The 15375-nt window shown below is 36.1% G+C and overlaps 1 protein-coding gene and 1 pseudogene across 1 annotated transcript in view; both read right to left on the bottom strand.

Moving 5' to 3' along the window:
* Positions 1–15375, bottom strand: part of DCDC1 (doublecortin domain containing 1) — a 423366-nt gene that overhangs the window by 277322 nt on the left and 130669 nt on the right. The gene's annotated exons all lie outside the window — the stretch shown is intronic.
* On the bottom strand, positions 11982–13482 carry LOC123947998 (annotated as a pseudogene).

Raw genomic sequence — 15375 nt, 5'->3', positions numbered from 1 at the left:
AATTTTGGGTTGTAAGACCAGAATAATAGGGTTTCTAGGATTCTGATCAGTAAAAATTGACCATAAGCCCTTAAGGATGTGGTCTTGTCGGTTTGTCACTATCTTTCTAGGCCCAAGAAAGAAAAGTAAAATAGAAGGTTAATAGGAATATAGAAAGTTAACTTATTATTCTTTTTTAGATTTTAACAACAGCTGCAGTTCTCCTTTGTACATTAAATTCTTTTTAAAAAAGATTTCATTTATTTATTTATTTGAGAGAGAGAGAAAATGAGTTGTGGGGGGGCAGGGGAAGAAGGCAGAAACAGACTTCCCACTGAGCAGGGAGCCCCATGTGGGGTTCAATCCCAGAACCCTGGAATCATGACCTGAGCCAAATGCAGATGCTTAACCAACTGAGCTACCCAGGAGCCCCAATAAATAAATAAATTTTAAAAATCTTTAAGAAAATTGGTAAGTAAAAGAATTGAGCATTCATCTTCCCTTACCACTGTGTAACTAACTAGCAGAGGTGGGGAAGTGTCTTTATGTGGAATCATATTAATTATTAAATAACAAATTATTATAACTAGTTGCAAAATCTAATGACTTAATGGGTCCAGTATTGGGGCATCAACAGCTGCTAATATCACCAAGAGAGAGACAATCAGACATACGCACCTCCTCATGAAAAGAACACACTGCACCTATAACTTTGCCAAAAAATCAGAACCTTACTTTGATAAAGTCTCTGGATCCATAACCAATCTATACAAAATACACAGAACAGAGAAACAGGTTGAACTACACCGTGGGGATGCAATGGGCAAAACAGATGGTAGACCTCCCCTCCCCAATGTCCATAGCCCGCTCCCCCTCTCCCAATCCCACCTCCCCCCAGGAACCCCCAGTTTGTTTTGTGAGATTAAGAGTCATTTATTGGGGAGGGGAGGCGAACCATAAGAGACTATGGACTCTGAAAAACAACCTGAGGGTTTTGAAGGGTCAGGGGTGGGAGGTTGGGGGAACAGGTGGTGGGTAATGGGGAGGGCACGTTTTGCATGGAGCACTGGGTGTTGTGCAAAAAGAATGAATACTGTTACGCTGAAAAAATAAATAAAATGGAAAAAAGAAAAAAAAATTTAAAGAGCTACAAAAAAAAAAAAAAAAACAGATGGTAGAAAATTCTTGAGGTCAAATGAAGTAGGTTGTTCAATATGCGAATTGAAAGTTGTAAAAAAAAAAAAGGAAGGGAAAGAAAGAACTTGTAGATTTAAAAGACGTATGAAATTTTTGGGGCGCCTGGGTGGCTCAGTGGGTTAAGCCGCTGCCTTCAGCTCAGGTCATGATCCCAGGGTCCTGGGATCGAGCCCCGCATCTGGCTCTCTGCTCCGCAGGGAGCCTGCTTCCCTCTCTCTCTCTCTCTCTGCCTGCCTCTCTATCTACCTGTGATCTCTCCCTGTCAAATAAATAAATAAATAAATCTTTAAAAAAAAAAAAGATGTATGAAATTTTTATTACAGCAAGAAATTATTCATTAAGTCATTCATTACACACAAATTTATTGTGTTTCTGCCATATGCTAAGCACTGGATCAAGCATAGCAGAAATAAAAGGCAAATACAAAAGGTCCTTTTCCTGTGCAGAAGACATACAAGTGAATCAGCTTTTTTCATAGTTTGAGTGATAAAGGCAAACTCTGCCTTTGTGCTGATCTCTCAACAACAATGCAGCTTATGCTACATCAATTTGCATTTGATCATAAAAAGTAATGTATATGTTCTCACATCAGTATGTGGCTTACTTCTCTTAATTGAATTCTTAGCCCTTCGAGGGCACAGACTGTGATTTCATTTTTTAAATTTTTTCTTATGAATAGTCCTTGTGCAGGGTGCACAGAGAGTAAATGATCAATAAATATGTTTTACAAAGAGACTGATTCCTTCTCCTTGAAAAAATAAATATATGGCATACAGGCCACCAGGTAAATGCCTCATTACCGTTTAATGGCCTCAGCCTCCTGCAGAGAGGACCATCACACCAGACACTGAAAGCCATTCACTAGCCCTTTGGGGAAAACAACCAGGAAAATAGTTTAATCTGTTGACTGTGCTTACTCAACATAAAGAATGATTTACTTGATACCACCCAGGTCTTGTGGATTAAAATGTTTTGCCTGAATTTATGGTTCCAAGACAGAGAAAAAAAATACTTTGAGAAAGTCCTCATGCCAATTCTTAGCAGGACACATGTAGCAAGTTGATGACTGTAGACAATGGAACTGAACTGGACAGGAGTGCAGAATCAGGCGTGTTTGGGGCAGCTCTTGATACTAACATTAATGGGAAAATCTTCAAGCTCTGTCTTTCACAGAACCAATGAGAAGAGTTAGAGGGGTGCCTGGGTGGCACAGTGGGTTAAAGCCTCTGCCTTCGGCTCAGGTCATGATCCCAAGGTCATGGGATCAAGCCCTGCAGCGGGCTCTCTGCTCAGCAGGGAGCCTGCCTCTCCCTCTCTCTCTGCCTGCCTCTCTGCCTACTTGTGGTCTCTGTCTGTCATATAAATAAATAAAATCTTTAAAAAAAAAAAAAAAAGGAGAGTTAGAAAATACATCAGATATACTTAGTCCTAGCACCACTATGGTCATTTAGCTACAAAATAGTCTTTAAAAACTAAAGTTCTTTAATATAATCACTAGTAATTCTTTTTTTTTTTTTCAACATACCACATGCCCTTGCCTTCTGACAAGACTGTCTCTTGCTATGTCACACCAGTACACTGGAAATACATTTCTAAGTGATAAGAGATCATACACTCAAGATTTTACCCCAAAGTTTTCTACTAGAATTTCTGATGACATCAACTCAACTAATATGAATTTATTTAAATAGCTATTATTTAGGGTAATTTTTTCTGGTTAATCTTTGGTCATTTTGGAAAATGTAAAAAAAACATAAATAAAAATTTTACAGGGATGCCTGGGTGGCTCAATGGGTTAAAGTGTCTGCCTTCGACTCATGTCGTGATCCCAGGGTCCCGGGATCGAGACCCGTGTAGGGCTCCCTACTCAGTGGGGAGCCTGTTTCTCCCTCTGTCTCTGCTGCTCTCACTGCTTGTGCTTTCTCTCTTTCTGTCAAATAAATAAAATCTAAAAAAGGAAAAGAAAAGAAAAAAAATTACATTACCCATTATCCCACAACTTATGGGCAAAAAGCTACTATATGTTTTCCTTTACACATAGAAACATATTTTTATTCTGTTCTATAACTTTACTTTTTAAGGAATGCTATATTTTGAGCCTGCTCTCAATCATCAAAATAGGCCCACAAGCATTATTTTAATGGCAATTTCACCTTATGTGTGCCCTGTAATGTATTTAATTTTTTTTATTGATGTAGAATAATCTTTGGTTGTCATTTCGTCATTTCTGCCACACCTGTACCATTTGAGGAAATAATGACACAATGGACAGAGTATGGTGTTCAGTACTGGCCCCAGCACTTACCAGTCAAGCAATCTTGAATATTTAACTACTTTGAGCCTTTTCACCATCCCAAACATTGAATAATGTTTACTTCACTTTTCTTATGAGAACTAATTGTATAATCTATGTGCAGGTGTTTAATGAAGTATAGAGTTATGAATCCTACAACTGCTTTTTGTCATCATTATCATCAAAATGAACAGAAATAAGGCCCTTAAGTATTACTGAGAGCCATATGTTGTTATTCGCCACACAGCAAAGCTACACAATAATCTGCCTCCACAACTAAAGAATATATTTAAGGGTTATCATGGAGTTAATCAGGATCTACCCTTCCATGATGGTTTTAGTTAGTGTTCTTTTCATTCAACTATAAGTTTGTCTCATTGGTCGTTTCAAATTTTTACGTAAAAAATGTCTAAGGTAACAATTTTAGTTGAAAGGTATGATCATAGGCAATGAAGGCAATTTTTGGCTAGCAAGTGAATATTTTTACTTAGTGTTCTAGAACAATAAAAACATGAATTCTAAAGATGCATTTTTCACATTTTAAATGATTGATTTTGAGAAAATAGCAGATCACATCAAAATATAACATTATCCTTATATGGGAGACTCATGGAGATAGCAGGACGCTAAGCCTCTACCACTAAAGTGTCTACCACTAAAGTGTCTACCACTTGCCAGCCTTATCACTATTCCTGTCCCATGTTAGTGGCCCCTTCTCTATCCTCCTGTATTTTTTAACCCGTACTCTCATCCATGGCTTCCCCCCCACCCCCCTTTTTTTTTTTTTTACAATTTTCACTAACCAATCAGAGTGGCCCTTTTCTACTAATAGTGAACTTATCAATCCTATCACGATAGGGATAATTTTGGCATCTGGATCTTCTCAAATGTTTTCCTTACTGCTCCCAACTTTAAGAACCATTCCTCACTGCCAGAAATGTTTCTTAACTTATAGCTCCTGATGTTTAAGTTTGTTCTAAAGCTGACCTCTGAATAAATAACTATAATTTTTTTACAAAAGAGCTGACTGCAAAAATCAACTTATTATTTAAAAAAATGAATGAAATTAATTTATTGACAACATATAGTGAAAACAACTGGTTAACTGATTTCTTATTCAAGGAAGGCTATTTTGGCTTAATGAAGACACAAACAAATATAATAGCTGATTTCAAAGAAATTCTTTAACTAAAATCTCAACATCTAATTTTAATTACTTTTTCCTTCATCAATGATTCACAAATTTTTGAGCATCCACTGGAGCAATCTGGGACTAGGCTGTAAAAGCTCTCACTCTGTGAGATATATAAAACAGCTGTAAAAGCTTCTTGAGTACTAACAATTACAAACATCCATAAAGCAAGTCACTTTGTATTACATGCACTCAGAGAAGATGAAAATTAATTCTATAATAACCTAAGTTTGTCTAAGTGCATCAATAATTTACCATTTAAGGAAATTTGGAGAGGATCAACAAAACCTAAGAATCCTGGCTAAAAATAATCAGACCAAAAGCTCATGAAATTTTCCATCAAATTTGGAAGAAGACTTTGTCTTTCAGCATGCCTGGAACTTACCAGAAATATAAGACAGGGTATCGAGACTGTCACATGGCAGATACTAATTGTTCCGATTAAAGTCTAACAAGCTTGCTTCCCTGCTGCTCTGAGAATGCCTCTGACTTTTGATCCTGACATCTGTGTCTTACAAGAATTTCACTCTGCTCTGACATTCCTTCTGATGTTGATCCAGGAATTAATGGATTGTGAAAAAGCTGGCAGGATATCATTTAAAAAATAGAATTCCTAGTGTACAAGTGATGAAAAGGTATCAGAATTCACATACTCTGTGTCTGATACCAACACAATTCTCAGGTTTGAGTGTTTGGTTGTTTAATGTTAGTTGAAAACAGGACAGAAAATAAAATTTAGCTAAAATGTTCTCATGACAAAATCATTATTTCAAATTGTTCTTTCATCACATAGGAGGGGTACATGTTTTTACAAAATACCAATACAAATTCCATATGAGGAAATTTGCTCGGAATGACTTCTTTTAACATATACAGCTAATCACCTTTTACAAGGAATTCGATGTCTTTAATGCAATGAAAAGTTTTGCTTAGAAAATCTAAGAGCTTTAAAAAATGACCTGAAATAAAAATTTAATATTTATGCCATCTCTCTAATAATTTTTAATTTGTTTGGAGACATAAGGCCATAGTAAACTACGGATAAAAGGGAGAACTTTAATTAAGGAAAGTATCTGTAATTTTTTAATATAAAAAAGTTTAAATTAAAACTGTCTAAAGATGTGTTTTAAATTAAGGAATTCTCTTCAGGATTGAAATTTTACACATCAGAAGATACTGCCTTGCATTTCATGGTTCTGGATAATTACTAGATGCCAGTGGATAACTTAAACATAGCTTAGAGTCATTGACATTAATGTGTGACAAGCATTACAGAACATATTTAGTAATTTTAAATGGAAAAAGTAAAAGGATTTTGAAAAAACAGGGAAAAGTACCATACTGGCAATAATATAATTTTTTGAGTAAGGAAAAAATTCTCCTTCATGTCATAATGATCAGAAATTCAACAAGTTAAAAAGGAAGACAAGTCAATTTAATTGTTAGAGCTATAATTAATGTGAAAACTAATAAGGTTAGTTATTTTATTCATCTATTCAAGCAAATATCTAATTTTCACATTTAAAGAGCATCATTGTTTTTAAAAAACCATGATTTCTGATTATTTTGTTTAGATAGATTGCTTCAGTAATTTCTTTTTTTTTTAATTCAATTTATTTATTTTTTCAGCATAACAGTATTCATTGTTGCTTCAGTAATTTCTATACCTCATCTGTTATTCCAAGAAATAAGGTGACGGAATTTATTAAAATAAGTAAAAATGACAGACAACCTTTATCATTGACCTCTAAAACCTATCTTATATTGATTTCTGTTATCTTATAATATTTATTTAAAATTTTGCGTATTACTTTTTATGACATGTCAAACTCTCAAGCATTCTATGAATTATATGATCAGTACACCAAAGTAAGCATTAGTTGCTCTTTTTTTTCGTAAAGATTTTTTGTTCATTTGAGAGAGAGAGAAAAAAAGAACATGAGTGGGAGGTGCAGAAGGAGAGGGAGACAGAATCTCAAGCAGACTCCATGGTGGGCACAGAACCCGACATGGGCCTCGATCTCAGAGATCATGACCTGAGCTGGACGCTTAACAGACAGCACCACCCAGGAACCCCTTGCATTATTTGCTCTTAAGAGAAAGACTTTCTGGCTCCCAAATCATCTCCAGTCAGGCTTTCCTTACACATGCCCTATGAACACATTTTCCACACTTCACAAAATCAAATGATTGTCAGTCAGCTCCATTATATTGCAATATCTTTAAGAGTGGGGACCAGGCCTATCATCTTTACTGTTTTATCACTGGACTTAGACAGTACTTAATAAATGATCAATGAATAAATAAATAAGTGTGTCTCCTGCTAGTTTATTTCTTATTTCAATGACTTTTTTGGATCTTTTATTGTATGCTGACTCAAATTCTTCTTGACTAAGTATATAAATATATAATATATTAAATATTAAATAAAAATTCATGTGTTATTAAAATCAAATAATATATTAACATAATTAGTAAATATATATCAGCTATATACTTTTTCTATATGGTCATTTTGTAAAAGTTGAAGCTCTGTCAAATTAATTACCCACGTATAGCTTGAACATTTTAAGAAAGTATTGAATATTTAAAGAGATATCAAGTCTAGAAAATGAGATGTTCAAATTAGGAAGTAAGTGTCACAATACACACAATATACACAATCACCATCGTTTCTTAAAGTTTCTTAACATGTGCCTTTTTCACTTATCTAGACTAAAATAATCAATCATTAAATAAAAATATATTAACAAGTGATGCCCAGGGGCATCTGGGCGGCTCAGTCGGTTACGCATCTGCCTTTGGCTCAGGACATGATCCTGTAGACCTGGGATCAAGCCCCACACTAGGCTCTCTGCTCAGCAAGAGCCTGTTTCTCCCTCTCTCTCTCACTCCCTGCCACTTCCCCTATTTGCACACTCTCTCTCTCTGTCAAACAAATACATAAAATCTTTAAAAAAAAGAAAAAGTGGTGCCCAAACTATGAACAAAGACAGGAGAGGGAGGGGAACCTGGGTGATTTAGTTGTTAAGCATCTACCTTTGGCTCAAGTCATGATCCCAGAGTCCTGGGATCTAGCCCCACATCAGGCCTCTGCTCTCTGGGGAGCCTGCTTCTCCCACTCCCACTCCCTCTACTTGTATTCCCCCTCTCGCTGTCTCTCTCTCTGTGTCAAATAAACAAAATCTTTAAAAGAAAAAAGAAGATAGGAGAGGGAGAGGGGAAAAAAAGATAACAAAAAACCAAGATGAAGCATTAAATCAGAAAGGGTTTGGTCACATTAAGAAAAATAAGACTGAAATTCCCAAAAGTAAGACAGAGGGTTAGAATTATGTTATATGACTGGTGGGATAAAAATAAAACAATTGGCAGGAAAGAAATGAATACGAAGAGAGCAAATTAGACAAGCCATTCATTTTAATCTTTAAAAGACTGTAGCTCACCATCATCAGACAGGATATGTCAGAGTTAGTACATTATTTTTTATGCCTCTCAGGGCTTTTTTTTTTTTTCCTTAAAAGAATAGCCTTAAGTTGAGCCTTAAGAGTATGAAATGGTATTTGCTTTTAAATAAATCATTTTTAGATTTCCAGTTTGCTTCAGTTTGATATAGGCAAGGAAATAGAGTAACTGGATTCTGAATCTGCCTTTATAGTGCATCACAGTGTCAAAAATCGCAAAGGTGGTTCAAATTGTGAGCCATAAGAAATACAAGGCACTTAAGACTATGAACCTAGGTACCTGGTGCATAAATCTCTACTCCAACCACAAGTCTGGCATGATGGGTACTATGGTCCTCTTATACTGATCATAATTTAACTTGCTTTAAATACAGAACTTTAAAGTTATGTGATTTTTATCGAAGCTATTCACACCAAGACAACTTTGCACTGTTTCAAATTTTTAACAATGATAGGTAAAATTAAAAAGAAGAAAAAAAAATCCAAACAACATAGTCAAGCTCAAAGCCAAGATAAACAACTTCAAAGATAAGAAAGGATTATAGTTATTGGCCTGCTAGTTCCAAAGAACGGAGGTAGATGGAGGCTTTTGAGATTCTGGTTCCTGTGGGAAAACGAGGATGAAGATGCTCCACATAATCAGAGGTTCAGTAAAGGTATTTTTTTTTTTTTTTTTTTTTTAGAAAAGAGGCTGGGAAGGGATGTGGGGAGAAAACAGCATCTACCCACTGCTTTGGATATATGATTTTACAGAAAGCCAATGGATAAGTGAAGGGTGGTAGAAAAAAAAAGGCATGGCCTTGTGGGTAGGAATTCCAACATGCATTAAAAGACTGGGTTCTGGACTCCCTGTGAGGTCAGGAAGACAATCATCAAACTGCTTGAAAATGAAGGGTGGGCACAGAAGAAAGGTGAAAGGGGAAAAAACCCCAACAACTTCCACTTAAAATGAATTCAAAATGCCAAACCAGATGAAAAATAAAATGCCAAGAAAGACAGCCATAAAACAATGAAACATGAATTCAGTCTAGATGAAATAAGTCTTCTAGGATACTACAGGTAAGTAAAGGGATAACTTATTCATAAAGGATAAAAATTTGAAAAAAGGCAAAACTAAAACTAAGGCAAGTTAGATACTAAAAAGAATCAATTACAAATAGTGAGAAATGAAAATGTAGTGACTCAGAATAAAAAGACAAGCCTGGGAGAAAAATATTTGCAAGATACATCTAATAAGGACTGTTTTCCAAAATGTCTAAAGAATTCTTTAAACTCCGTAAGAACAGTAAGAATACAAACAACCTGATTTAAAAATGGGCCAAAGACCTTGCCACCTCCCCAAAGATATACAGATGGCAAATAAGCATATGAAAGGGTGTTCCACATTATGGAAAATGCCAATTAAAACAGCAAGGGAATAACAATGCACACCTATTAAGAGAGCCAAAATCCAGAATCTGAGAATACCAAGTGGGTGGCAAGGATATGAAGCAACAGGAACTCTCAATCATGGCTGGTGGGAATGCAAAATGGTACAGCCACTTTAGAAGATAATTTGGGAATTTCATACAAAACCGGACACACTCTTACCATGTAATCTAGAAAATGCACTCCTTGATATTTACCCAAAGGAGTAAAAAATTTCTGTGTACATAAAAATTTGCACACAGATGTTTATAGCAGCTTTATTTATAACTGCCAAAATTGGGAAGAACCAAGATGTCCTCAGTAGGTAAGTGGATAAACAAACTGTGGTAGATGCGAATAACCGAATATTATTCAGCACTAAAAAGAAATGAGCAGTCGAGCCTTGAAATTACATAGAGGACACTTAAACGCATAATTTCAAGTGAAAGAAGCCAGTCTGAAAAGTCTACATACTGTGTGAATCCAAATTTATGCCATTCTGGAAAAGGCAAAACTACGGAGAGAGTAAAAAGATCAGTGGTTGCCATGGTTTAAGTTAAAAGGAGGGATGGAAAGGCAGGGCACAGAGGATGGTTAGGACAGTGAAACTATTCTGTATGATGGCTACTATGATGACAGATACCTATCATTATTCATTTGTCCAAACCCATAGAATATGCAACACCAAAAGTGAACACTAATGTAAACTACAGACTCTGGGTAAGATGTGTCAGTGTAGGTCCATTCTAAGGGAATATGTTGATAATGGGGAGGCACTGTATGTGTGGGGAGAAAGCGTATACGAGAAATCTGTACTTTCAATTTTGTTGTGAACCTAAAACCACTATAAATAAATAATAAAATCTATTTAAAAACCTTAAGTGTGCATGGAGAAAATTAGTGCCATATGTAATCCTAAAGAAAATCTAATCTCTAAATCATTTATTCTCTACTTTGGAATTTTTTTGTGGGGTGACGTCATTTTATATTTTAGGAATATAAGTTCCAGGAAAAGTCCAAATTATAGCAAAAGGGAGTATTATTTTCATAAAAATTAATATATTACTTATAAAAACTGTCCCAAGCTTTTTGAATGATAATCATTCTTAGTTTTAAAGTGTTGATTCTGGGTTTGAGAGATTATGCACACATTATTTGTATTGCTCCAGTGGTGACTACCCAAGTGTAGCCACTGACCAAAGTTAGATAAAGGATGAGGACAAAGTTGAAGGAACACTCAAGGAGCTGCAACCGCCAATTCATATCCAGGAGATAGCTCCACAGGAAATATGAGAAATGATGTTTCTAAAGGTCTGAAGGTCATCCTTTTTTTTTTTTCAAAATAATAAAGAAGTGTCAATTTCTCTCTACTATAAATTTCAGTCCTAAGAATCTCATAACACACATAAGCACAATATAACTACAAAATGCAGTGATTTATACCATAATGTAATTAAAATAAATAAGCATGTCAATGCAAAAGGAACAACATAGAACTCTATCGATTTTTTAAAATAAATGTGACTTTGTAAAAAAATATGTATATATAGTGCCCAGTCCATCCCCCAGATATTAGCACTTGCCTTTCGACTAGAGTAGCCCAAGCAGTGACTTGTTCTGTTTCTGAAATCATAGGAACAGTTTACAGCCACTGGTTACAGACTGAGGCACCTACGTAGCAGCTGCTCCAGGTTCCTTATGCCATCTGTTGGCATGGCCTGATAGAGACTCCTTGCCACCCCTACTGTAAACTTCTCACTTCTACCCAGTTGCTACCCTGTTGATGTTGAGGCACAGGATCTCACAGGAATCTGTTGGGTGCTCTCATACATATAACCTAGAAGTGTGGGAGAGTTGATGCTCTACAGTGCTAACATTTGACCAATGGGAAAGAAAGTCATTGGATAATTTCTTCCCCCTCTCTCCTACAGAACTGACAGTTCTGATATGTAGTTCATGTGACTGTAAAGGGAGTAGCTCAAAAAATTGAGGATTGAGTCACACTCAGTGGTTGCCAGCTCTTAACATATTTTCGCATGGACTCTTCCTCCACTCTGCTTCCTCTTATCCATTATTTCTACTCCTGAAATTATCCTCACTAATAAAATAATAACACAGAAGACCTCTCCCTCATGCTTTGTTTCTATGCTATTTGACCAAAGAGTAATTAAATTAAAAATCTTCAATTAGAAGATAGTTTTAAAAGAAGAACAAAGCACATCTTTAAAAACTTAAAAATACATTTCTAAATAAATTGTGGGATAAAAGGACATCACAATCAACTTCACAAAGTATTTAGAACCAAACCACAATGAAAATACTACACAGTAGTGTGCTGCTAAATATTTTAAATAATCAGCTTCCTGGCAGGAAAAAACAAAAAACAAAAACCTGACTCTTAGGGCTTTCCAGTTACTGTTGTTTAAATATTCCATCATGGCCAATTTCTTTCTTTTTTTTTTTTAAGTTAATGGTCTTTTTTTATTGGGGGAAAAAAAAGACTAGCATTTATAACTTGGAATGGACGTAAATTGTAATTCCTTGATCAGCAATGTTGATGCCTGTGCTGAAGTCCACAGCCCCAGACTACTCTGCTGGCTCCAAGTTATGGTTCAGGACTTTTTAAAAACAGAGAGTCCAAAGATGCTCCCTTGGTAAAGGTTTTTTTTTTGTTTTTGTTTTGTTTTTTGTTTTTTGAAATTTGTGTGAATGGTGACAGCCTGACACCCATGTCACTCCAGGACAACGCGGACAACGCTAAACCAACATGTGCGGCATGCCACCCAGATGAGTGTCATGGTTACCAAGTGTGGGGGCACCCAGAAGTACGAGAGGGCCGTCCTGCTAAGTGGGGCTACATCTAGACAGCTTATCCTTCACCCATTTCTCTGCACAGCATCCTGAGGTAAACCAATTTAAAATGTTTTCAGTAAACCAGCTGTGACAATTTATACTAACAAACTGAACTAGAACCCATTTGAAGAAGTTTAAAATTTTTTTCATTTTTCTTTTTTAATACAAATGCCTGACTGTGCTCAATTGTCAAGCTGCATGCATGAAAAACTGGCCAGCCCAGCGTATTAATCATGAGCAAATGGAACTGCGAGGAGTCCACTAGGTGTTTCCTTATCATTAAGGTAGGACAAGTATTTATGTCGTAAAACTGATGTGTAGCTTGATATTTAGGGGACAGGACCACCAACCAATACATGCAGATTTTGTGTGTGTGGACAGAAGGTACTTTTGACATTCAGTTTTGCTATATAGAAACAGAATGAGTAAATGAACTTTTTTTTTTTTTTTTGCAAGAGGTAAGTAAAAGATTCAATTTGATTCTTCTAGAAGGGGGGGAAAGGAGTTGAAAGAAGGCCTTCATTTTGCAGTCATCATCTGTACGAATTCTTCATAGCTGACTTGCCCATTTCCATCAATATCTGCTTCTCCGATCATTTCATCTACTTCTTCATCTGTTAGTTTCTCCCCTAAGTTGGTCATTGATATGACGAAGCTCTGCCGCGCTGATGTAACCGTTGCCATCCTTGTCAAAGACTCGGAATGCCTCATGAATTTCTTCTTCGCTGTCTGTATCTTTCATTTTTCTAGCCATCATAGTCAAGAATTCCAGGAAATCAATGGTGCCATTACCGTCAGCATCCACCTCGTTGATCATATCCTGCAATTTGGCTTCTGTTGGGTTCTGACCCAGTGACCTCATGACAGTTCCAAGTTCCTTTGTTGTGATGGTGCCGCCGCCATCTTTGTCAAATAGGGAGAAAGCTTCCTTGAATTCAGGGATCTGTTCTTCGGTCAGCTGATCAGCCATGGTGCAAGCGAAGGGAAGAAGAGCAGAGGGAGCGAGGGTGGCTGCACCAGCGCAGGGGCTGTGAATGGCGGGGGGTGACTCCGCTGCTGTTGCTGCTGCTGCTGCTAAGGCGCGATGTGCGCTCAGTGTTGTGCCGCCACCGCCCGACTGCAAGTAACGGTGCCGCGCCCGCGAGGCTCCCAACACCACTGTCCCCATCATGGCCAATTTCAAGGTACATAACATAAATGTCGAGTTGGGTAGAGATGCATACAATCAGCTCTTGCGAGCACTATGAGTCAACTGCAGCATACCACTGATGCTACATGTCAAAATTTGTGGAATGAATCAAAGCTTTACTTAAAGGCAAATACAGAGCTTTATACATACTTATTAATATTAAGAATGATCTAAAATAATTAATATAAGTATTTAATTTTAGAGGCTAGAATAATATAACACAATTTTTTTTTTAAGATTTATTTATTTATTTTAGAGAGAAAGCTAGTGAGTGTAGGTAAGCAGAGGGAGGTACAATGGGAGAAGGGCAGGGCAGATTCCCCACTGAATGAGGAGCCCGAGGCAGGGCTTGATCTCAGGACCCTCGGATCACAACCTGAGCCAAATCAAGAGACAACATTTAACCAACTGAGCCACCCAAGTGCCCCATAATACAATAAATCTAAAGCAATAATCCATGAAATAGAAAAACAAAGAAACAGAAAGGATTAAAAAAAAAAAACAGACTAAATCTTTGGGAGGAAAATGGTAAAATAAGTTACCCTCTAAAAAAACTGGTCAAGAAAAAGAAAAGTCATAAATTAAAAAAGTATTGGGAATGAAAAAGAATACATTATAAAATAGTACAGAAATTTAAAAATTGTAAGCACATAGTACTAATTTATATACCAATAAATACAAAAATTTACCAGAAATGATAATTTTTAGATACAAATTATAAAAAATATTTAAGAAGTATTAGAAAATCTGGAAAAAAACTTTAAAAATTGAATTAGTAAGCAAATGTCTCCTTCGACAAAGACAACTGTTCCAATGGTTTCACAGGGTAGTTTTTATAAACCTATAAGGAATAGATTACACAGATATTTTCATTGATAAGATAACTGTTGCTATCATACACCTGTGATGAACATCATTTTATTTATTTTTAAATATTTTATTTATTTGACAGAGAGAGAGAGACAGCAAGAGAGGGAATACAAGCAGGAGGAGTGGGAGAGTGAGAAGGAGGCTCCCTGCTGAGCTCAGAGCCTGATGCAGGGCTCAATCCCAGGACCCTGGGATCATGACCTAAGCCGAAGGCAGACACTTAACGATTGAGCTACGCAAGCACCCCAGCAAACATCATTGTAATGAATAATCTTATTTTAAGGTCAACTGATTAACAACCTTAATTCCATACATAACCTTAATTCCATTTTCCATATAATGTAGCATATTCACACCGTGGGGGATTAAAACATGAATATCTTTGAAGGCCATTCTTCTGCCTACCTCAATCTTCTAAATCTTTTGTTAAATTTCTTCTTAGGAACCTTCTAGAATTTGCTGTTTTTAGACAAATTTTTTCTATAACATTTTCTAATTGTTACTTATAGTATATAGAAAACCTATTGGTTTTGACGTATATATCTCAGTTAGCATTCTGAAGTCCCCAGCAACTTGAGATCCTTTATTTTTCTAGTATTTTGGAAAAGTCTGTTATTTTTTCAGATGCTGAGATTCAATTTTCTCCCAAATACAATCTATAAATTTAGTCCAGTTATAATCAAGTTTTCAACATAATTTTTCAGAGAATTTCATAATCTGATTTGTGGAAGAGAAAACAGTCAAAACTATGAAAGATAACTTTAGAGAACAAAGAAGAAAGAAGAGAGTGGGGTACTTGTTCTACCAAATATCAAGACTTATTATAAAATTATAGTAATTGAGAAAATATGGAATTGACATAGAACCTAAAAAATAGAATGAAATAGTGGCTCCCGGGTGGCTCAGTGGGTTAAAGCCTCTGGCTTTGGCTTGG

Source organism: Meles meles, chromosome 8, assembly GCF_922984935.1.
Source record: "Meles meles chromosome 8, mMelMel3.1 paternal haplotype, whole genome shotgun sequence".
Classification (NCBI taxonomy): Eukaryota; Metazoa; Chordata; class Mammalia; order Carnivora; family Mustelidae; genus Meles; species Meles meles.
This window is presented reverse-complemented; position numbering and strand designations above follow the sequence as displayed.